Genomic DNA, 10,131 nt, shown 5'->3' on the forward strand with positions numbered 1-10,131 from the left:
TAATAGTAGTATAATAGTATGAAGTGCTTGTACATCGCACTGGGCATTATGTGTATAAGACATATAATATACCTGTCTGAGTGAAATATTTACTTCATTTCGCAGTTTTTACTGCTAATATTATTATTCCTACTTCTTGTCCAGTTTTATATTTATAGACTTGAGATTGATTAAATAATATGCATGTACACATACCACTGTCAAGATTTTTCGTAAAACGAAGAACTGTGTGATTGTTAACGCCCTACGCAGGAGCTACCCAAAGGACCACTCGATGATGCCCGAGCACAATTTCTTAAATTGATTATGACCAATGTCACCACTAACGCCAACTATTCACTGGGTAGGCAACCAGATGTGCCCTCGCCTGATATTGTGGTGGATAGGCAATTCTACGCACGATGATGAACAACGACGAGGAACGGGAAGGACCTACCGAGGAATGAGGATAATGTAAGTTAGTTATGGGGAGAGGGTATCTGTGGTCGATTCGATCTGGTGCAATGATTATAGAGCTCACGAAATAGGGATAATACCTTAAAACTAACTTAACCCTACTGAAGTCTTGAGATGACGATGGATTGACGCAATAGGCAGGCGTCGACCTGGGCGGTCCTCCCACACAACGTACGTATGAACGTTGCTGGCGGACTTACGCGGAGTCGAATGACGATACCGACGCTGACAATAACCAGCTGCCAGTTCAACGGCGATAATAATAATAATAATACACAAAAGACTTACGATTGAGTGTTGGAGATTGTAGTTTTAGTGAACATAATATCTCGGGATTTATAGCAACACACAATATAATAATCAGAATAATAAATAAACAGTCGGCAATCGTGTGCACCATAAACTAGGATAAATAATTTTTGTTAGCTTTATTAGCGGATCACACTTATAAATAAATAATAATACAGATCCGTAAATTAGCGGATCACAAAAGAATAAATAATAATATAGATCGCTATATTAGTGGATCACAAAAGAATAAATAATAATATAGATCGCTATTTTAGCGGACCAGCAACAACAAGAGATGAACTGACAAAAAAAAGAACAATAATAGTAGTAAGGCGTTGGCCGCGCAAAGAAAAAAAAACCAAAGTTTTAGAAAGATAACAAATATCTGGGACAACATGCCGACAGATAATTCATATGACAAGAACACAAAGATAATAAATATATATAACAACTATAATAATTCACAATTAACGGAATGATAGGTGTATGGATGAAGAGGGAGCTGATAGGGACAGGTCGTCGTCGCAGCACAGAATTGCATAACGCGATGCGCTAATTGCTTGGCGCGAACAGTGATATTAAGTGTAATATAATATTCTAAAGTTTTTAAACATTGCCTCTAATGAAAAAGTTTTAGACTTATTTAATAATTTATTATTATTTTTATTAGATATATATATATATATTTTTTTGCAACCTGCAGTATTTCATAAATTAGTATTTGGGTACATTTCTCCCTTCCCATGCCAATTTGCCATATTGTAATGTTTGGTAAAAAATTAGACAACATTTTAGTCAAGAGAATTGTGTGGATAGTATTTCATTTTTGGAGAAAAGTGGTGACGGCCTTCCATGTTAAAAAAAAAAATTAAAATATGTAATAACTATACAATATCTAAAACTCCTATTACTTGAAAAACCTTAGCACTTATAAAACAATTTAACTTTTATAAAATATTATAATCTAACGTTAATTACAGTTAAAAATTTAAGTAAGTATACATGTTTTTAACTACAAACTAGGTACTATCATATGCTGTCTTTATTTTTCCGTAACTTCAATATAAAACAATTTATTACAAATACGATTAAAATCCATTAAATTAATTTTTTAATTACGAATTAAATTTTGAATGGTGTAAAATGTAGATTATACTGGATAAGTTAAAACATATTGTAACTAATGAATAGGTTAGCCGCATATAGGGTGGACAATGTAGGCAAATGAGATATTGAATTTATTAACTTTTCCCGAAAACATTACATTTATTATATTAATAATATTTAATTCTATGTGTATGTCTATCTATATCTATGTGTAGATAATTATAGTATTCACATTTGGAGAAAATCAAAAAAAAAAATGATTTCAAAAACTAAATTTGCGTAAAAATTCATGTTCTTCGGCATCTTTTCTAGTAGGAAAGCTAATATGTTACTTTAGGAAGTCAAAAGTAGAAAATTCTTATGCAAAACCAGTTTTCGATTTTTTTTGTGCGTGTAGGTAACTCAAATTTAATATTAATTACCGTAGACCATTAGCTTATTACATTTATTTATGGTAAATTAAGTGGTATTTTATTTTTATTGATAATCATTAATCAATACTACGGGAAGATTCAATAAATATATGTACCGCAAGGTCATAAATTATAATATTTGAATCTCAGTGAATTATATTAAAAGTTGTCTAAATGTTAGACTTATTTTAAACCCATGTAGAAAATCTTGGTAAGTATATTTTTTGTAATCCTAGTAATGATATTTGTTACTTGGTATTTTATACCAATTTTATAGAAAATTGATGGGTCTGGTGCATGCTAGTGCACTTTGCTATACTGACGGAATAAAATAATGACTCTCTTAGTGTCGTCAATCTTATACAGTTTCTATGATAGACCGCCAAACCGCTAGTAGTGAGATCGCCTTTCCCCGTTTAAGTAAATATTTGTTTTTACAATATTGCAAAATGGCAGATGTATTTAAATTATGCTTGTCAGAGTTGTTTGAAAAAAGTTTGTGAAGTTAGCCCACCTAAGTACTGCAATTTTTTTAAATCTATGTTATTATTTCGCAAGTTATTTGCAAAAAGTTTAAAGATTGGTCAACTTCACGTATCCCTCCCGTTTCGACCGAGAACTTCGAAATCGGTATCAAACAAAAGCTAACGATTAGTAAGTATTTGAAAGTACCTTTTTGAAATTTGCAAGTCTTTCAGGTAGCCGTTACAAACTTTTGAACTTGTGAAGTTGACTCACCCACTTTGTCCTAGAACATTGAAATCAGCACCAAACAAAAGCTAATGATTAGCCATAATTTGCTACTTTTTTTTAGAATTTGCAAGTCATTCAAGCGGTTTCTATAAATTTAGGAGCTTGTGAATTTGGCACACCTGTTTTGACCTAGAACTTTGAAATCAGTTCCAAACGCTAATGATTAGCTTGTTAAGCTAATGATTAACAAGAATTTGCAAGTCTGTTTTTAGAATTTTCAAGTTCCCCGTACGACCGCTATGAGGTTTGAAGTTTAGAAGTTGGTCCACCCAAGTTGTCCTAGAACTTTGAAAATAGTACCTAACGGTAGCTATTCATTTACAAGTATTTGTAAGTCATTCAGGTGGTCGCTATGAAGTGGTTACTTACTTTTGAAGTTTTGCAGTTATCATGGTGTTTTGATCTGAAACTTTAGTTGGACTTTACCCGATCTACTACAAACCTATGTAAATATTTTGCAACTAATTTGCAACATTCTTGCATAATTTGCAACCCTATACTTCAACAGCTATGGACATATTTCATAGCTGGCCACCAAAATAAAACCTTTGTTTTTAAGAAAAAAATCTATATTAATTAATAAAAAAAAAGCGTAGTTGTATAAAAAAGTCCTATAAAATAAATCTACTTTTAATAAAAAAAATTTAATTTGAAAAAAAATATATATATTATAAAAACTTCACTTCTAGCGCTTAGTGGTGGATTTGTCATGATATACTACACTAAATAGAGTACATTACTATTGACTATAAATAATAATACACAATATACGATATTATTGTGTCAAGTAAATGATTATCATGCCTTTAGTGCGCATGTGCGTAGTGATTCGGTGCTTCATGAGATATGGTCATGGATTAGATATACTGGACTGGTACCGACTAGATTGGGGGGTAGTAGAGAAGTGGTTCTCAAAGGTTTCGACACCGCCACTCCACCAACCTAATAGGCCGCTATAAGATACAAGTTGGTGTAAAAGCGCTCATAGTAGCAAATAACGTACCAAATGATATTGTATATAGATATAATTACAAAAATGTAATAATGATAAGGAACACAACACGGAGTCCTGTTACGAGGAACGTGGGTCGCGTTTTCACTTGTTTTCGGAACAACGGTGATAGGTATAACAAACACGTCATATTATGCAAAACGAACACAATAACGAATACTGATGGAAGCCGAAACGAAACGTAGTCACTATAAGTTGGTTGTTGTGGTTAACGAAAAGAACGCACGATTCGGAGGTATTGTAAACATATTATGATACGTGCTATCGACTTTGCGTGAGCAGGTGACGCTGTACCGCGGTGACAGTTACGTGCGGTGAAAAACGCAAGCACAATGGATCAGGGGAACTAATGGGCACGCGGGGTACAGTTGTTAGTTCCCACCGTTTTGCCATCGGCGCTGATAATGACGTACCCAACATTTATCCCTACCTTGGAATACGGAGGTACCTTCCAAAAGATCAGTTTTCTCCCGGGTCAATCTGATGAAACTAGCTTTATACTAAAAACGTGACAATATAAAACAAAACAAAAACTTAAACTACAAGTATTGGATGGATGTAGAGGAGTGGTTCTTTTGATGATATTGCGGACGGTGGGTCAGGAAGTCTTGGTGTCCACCAGAAGCTTGCCCAGTTTGACCACAGGACGCCGCATTTCTCCTTCTTGAGTTTTTACCTAACCTAACCTAACCGACTCATATGCCATACACTAGGTGGCTGATTGGGGGCTTCAACTATTACTACATCGCCCACTGCGAGGTTGTCCGCGACACCTTTGTCCATTTTTGACGGGCCTGCAAGGTAGTCGGGAGTACTCCCGTTGCCATCGCTTCCCGAAGGATTGATAAAATTGATGCAATAATTGCAAACGTGTCAACCGATTCATGGGAACGGAAGTGACCTCCTTTTCCGGGATCGCCGAAATGGTTTAACCGAGGAGGAAGTGTCCAGGGGTCAGGGCCTCAAAAACATGGGTATCCGTGGAAACTAACGTCAAGGCGTTGAGCTTAAGATGCCTTCCACCTGGATGACTACTGTTTGAGACTCTTCGTAGGTCAATATTAGAGTTCCTATAACACGCTTGAGATAAAACTTTATACTCTTTATAGCTGCTTCTCAGAGCCCACCAAAGTGCGGTGCGGTCAACGGATTAAAACGCCAAATGAACTCGATTCGGGAAGATGGCTGATTTTGCACTTTGGTGTCAGTAAGTCACGTTTTCAATTGCCTGGTAGCACCGACATAGTTCGTGCCGCAATTTGAATATAGATTTTCGGCAAACCTCGACGTGCGACAAATCTATCCATTGCCGCGAAAAGTGCTTCGGTTGCAAGGTCTGACATTACCTCGACATGAATGGATTTGGCAGCCATGCATATAAATACTGAAATGTACACCTTGGTTGCTCGAGTATTGTGCCGCTTACATTCTTTCATTAAAATCGGTCGACCAAAATCCAAGCCGACCCTTGAAAAGACGCGGTGCGGTTGTACTCGTGATTCGGATAGTATCCCCATGCTTAGGATTGGATGTTGCAACTTTTGCCGAGTATAAGGGACTCACAAAAAAATCATGCGGCGTACAGCATTACGACCAGACATAATCCAAAACTTCTTTTTCAACATGGAAATTACTAACTTTGGTCCCACGTGTAAGAACATCAAATGGTAATGGTTGATTATCAACGATGTTAGACAAGACGACTTGAGCCCTAGGATGTTTCGCCTCTTGGATCAAAACCTAACTGAGCCAATATCCCAATGGACAGGAAATGAGGGCTTCAGGTAACAATCCCCGTGAAGGAGATCAGCTGGGTTCTCCGTGGTGGAGACGTGTGATCACACGCAATTTGGGATCAGAAGATAAATTTTGGCTACACGTTTTGTAACAAAAATTATGAAGCTCTTTTGATCAGTTGTTAGCCACGACAGTATCACGGACAAATGAATCCAAGCATGTACCTTTGATACGTTCATGGTGGGCGTTAGTTTCAAACGAAGTCGATGTAACAGTTGCGCCAATAAGAATGCAGCACACAATTCCAAATGTCAAAGGAGACAACTGCCGATCCTGTATGGATACGGTCCCGATCAAGATCAAACCAAGATTCGTGTCCATCGCTGAAGGAAAATCTAGAGTATGTTTGATCTCAGCTTCAGAGTGGATGGAATGAGGGAATAAATCACCCCCAATAAGCAAGGTGATTTTCGCAGGATGATAAAACTGTGGATCTGCCAGATGTTGATAACACGTTCGCACACTTGATGGTAACGGAGCGGATGGTCTGAAGTGATTCGATTAAGGACAATCAAATCGGGACAGTTGAAACTTGAATTGGATGCATGATGTGGTACAAATGAGCATGTAACACTACCTTTCACCTGCTTGATGGGACTATGACCTACCCGAATATTTCGGTGTGGCATTTGCGGCGGGCGAGGCCCAATTGAGTGGTACATTCAGTAGTAAAAGCAGAAATTGTCGAACCACTATTAACTAATGCACGCATATTATCATAATTGCCGTCTTTATTCCGGACGCATACGATGGCTGTACCCAACAGCACCTTACTAGTTGCCCGTGCAGTGCTTGCGAAATAAGTGCGTTACGTCAGGGGAATCAGTGGCAGTCACTTGATGTGAGGTAGATGGAGACGTAGCATCCTCTCCTTTCTTCGTATGTAAAAGTTTATTATGCCGTTGACCGCAAACATTAAAATTATATTTTGACGTATACGCAGTTACCGTATGAGAGGCATTTAAACACGACACGCATAATCTATATTTTGTTACATGGTCATGACGTTTAACAGTTGTCAATTTTTTGAACATGGTGCAACGGTATATTGCATGGTCATTTTGGGAACGAGAACACTGTTTGACTCCCTCAGCGGAAACTGAGCAGGATTAGTGAAAGTTTTTCGTGGACAGCGAACCACTGGTTGTTCCTGTAGATAGCAATGATCGATCACAGGACATGGGCTTGTTTTTGTTGGTGTGAGTATCAGTTTTTACTAGACCCTGAGTGTTCTCTAATATTTTGCACCATTTTTGCACGAATTTACTAACATATCAACGTAGGAATTGAATTTGTGTAACGGGAATTCGAGCGTATATCCATTGTGTTTTATATCTCACATGTATAGATGACACTTTTACTCCTAGTTGTACATTACAGCGGATTTCGAAACATTTGAGAGCCACTAATAAGTTGATACCAGTCCAGTATATCTTAGTTCGTGGACATGTGTCTGATCACGGTTTTAGAAGATATAGACGGACAACTATACATTATCAGAATTTCACTTAGTGAGGCAAATTAATTTCCAAATTTTGCCACTGTGTAATTGGACGCTGCCCTACAGACGTTTTTAAAGTTATGGAATTATAATATTATACTAATTTAAAAGAATCATATTCGACCATATAAACTAACTAGTTTATTATAAACCAATTAGTTTATATGGTCGAAGAAAATAATATAATAATAAAGTCCATACAAATTAAACCGCGAGTTTAGTACTAATAAGTTCCTTACCTCAAAATACGTTTAACCGACAGCGTTTTTGCGGCAATTTGGGAAATGTTTTTGCCTCATTAAAAGGAAATATTGTAATAAACGGGCGCATGACTATTAGAGGTTAACTTAGTTAACCTAACCTAATCTCTAATGTATATGACGGGATAAAGTTGAAAGTTGTCCGACCTTATCTTCTAAGACCGTAGGTCCAGTGCAATAACCAGGTATCTCTGTTTTTTTTTCGAAAGTGACTCTTTTATGAAAACGATTTCATAGAAGACATAGCAACAACCCAGTACAATAACAATACATATCCGCATGACTACATAAAAGCATAGAACAATGCCCCTCCCCAAATGACGCCATTGGACTACCGACGATTAAATCGTCGGCCAAATGTAAACTCTTACACGAGTAAACTTTTTATCTCCTACATGGACATTTTTACCTGAACAAAAATAGAGTAATATCCGACACTACAAAATTTTATTTGAAATTTGAACACACGATTTTGGAATTGAAAAGCTGAAATAGCTAAAAATGATAAGTTGAAAATAATAATATATATTATACATATTGTAAACCACTGTGTGACGGGGATTATAAGACCATTCCCTCGGAGGTTGTTACACCTTTAGCCATATTTCTCGTGGGCGGCTACTTCACGCCTTTGTGACGTGGTCGCGTCCCTCCGACGGGTTAAGTTCAGGGCGCCCTGGCGCCAGGCTGACGGTCCCCCGCTGGCTACTCTCGTACGAGGTAGATCGTTGGGTCTCGCTGATCCGCGTCGGCGAGCGCTGGGTTCGACTCAGTCAAATTCCTCCCCTTCTACTAAGGCGCTACTCCCGACAGCCCCCGCGAGGCCATCCACATACGTCGCGAACGCGCGGCCGGCGAGCACGAGAACGCGAGGTACATGCGCGCGTCGGCCGTACGCACGCCACACAGCTCGACGGGCACTGTTACCGTTCGGGCGTTAGCTAGGTCGGGTTTTCAGTGGAGCTGTCCTCGTCGCCCACGGGATGAGATTGAAGGATCCGTTATCCAGAGTACTCACAACGACTCTTTTCCCACTAGCATCGACCCCGGGGCAGTTCTTACGCTGACGCGATGCGACCTTTTTTGAGTGGTACAGTTTTCTTTTGCCGGGTTCCGTGTCCGTACCGAATGCTCGGGTTTGAGTGCTTGTCGGTGGGTGTCCCCCAGCCGGACTTCCACCTTGCACGTGTTCGCACACGAGTTGGTCGGACCCGTGTGCTCTCAGTCAGGTTCGTGCTAGAAGCACCAGCGCGCTAACGGAGGTCCGTATCTGCTTCCCTCGTCATGCTCTGGTGCCTCTCGCCCAAGCCCACTGGTTTATCGCAGGTGGTATAATTCCCCCACTTGGGTAGATGGTTCCCGTGCGGAAAAGGAAGGTGCCCTCCATCGCCTCGGTCGTTCTTATACGGGGACCCACGTCGGGGTCTTTTGACGTGCCTATCAAGTCTTCCCTTCCTCAGTGCGTTGGTACGCCTGGAACACGGTTATTGGTTTTTCCCGTGAGTCCACGCTCTGCGTTTCGGTCCGCTCCGATCGCTTGCACCTTGAGCATGGAACTTTTTCGTAGCTGACGGTTGGGCAGTCGTATGTGTAAGCAGATGCTCTGCGATCCTTGAGGACCTGCATTTGGCAAGCTGCCCATCTCCGGGGTATACTGTTGGAGTGGCTGGTCTGCTGAAAACTGCCTAGCCAGTCCTCTTTTCCTTCATTGATGACCCTTCCCCGTCGCCACCGGTAAGTCTCTGAGACCACCTCCAGGTGCTTCCTATTACCCCGGGAAGCTCGGTTTGGAGATGCGCCCTCCACTGGCGTTGAGGTCGGAACGGGGTCCTCAAGTCGCCTTCCGTCCGTTCGTCATCCGCCCAGTCCTGTACCCAGGCAGGACATCGTCAGCCGCGGTCTCAATCCCGCGGCTCTTTTTTGCTCCGCATGATTCTGCACAATCATGAGTGAGCTTTTCGTGAGGGCGCTCGAGGGTGTAGCCTTGTTCGGGCGCCCCCCCCGCCTTCCTACCCATTTCAGACCTTTTGTGGCTTAGCGTGCTCTAAACCACCGGGTTGCCACCCTGGAAGGTACAGGTGGCCCAGGGAACTCGGAGGTCCTTGGTAATTTCGCTAGCACCAAGCATGGCCTGCCCCGAGCCCTTGTGATTACAGTTCAGTTAACACGAAGCTCTAGGGCTAGCTTCGTTAAGACCGTACCCCACCTGCCCCTTTCCCGGACCAGATTAGTCAGCCAGTCTCTCAACGTGACTCGTCTTATACATATATAAATTATAATATATATATTTACAGATAAAATACAAACACTTATTTTAATTTGATTATTGTTTAAGTTTTTATTGATATAGGTAGTTGAATTTTTGCATACCTAATATTTATTAATGTATTGCAAAATGTCCTAAATGTTGAAAATACGAAGACATATTTTTTTCAACTGATTTCTTTTTTAACATTTGATATTTTTACCTAAATACATAAGTCATTTGGTTTTTCAATATTTAACAATGTATGGTAATTAATTAATTAAACGATTCAAACT

This window comes from Metopolophium dirhodum, chromosome 5 (genome assembly GCF_019925205.1).
Source record: "Metopolophium dirhodum isolate CAU chromosome 5, ASM1992520v1, whole genome shotgun sequence".
In the NCBI taxonomy this organism is placed as follows: domain Eukaryota; kingdom Metazoa; phylum Arthropoda; class Insecta; order Hemiptera; family Aphididae; genus Metopolophium; species Metopolophium dirhodum.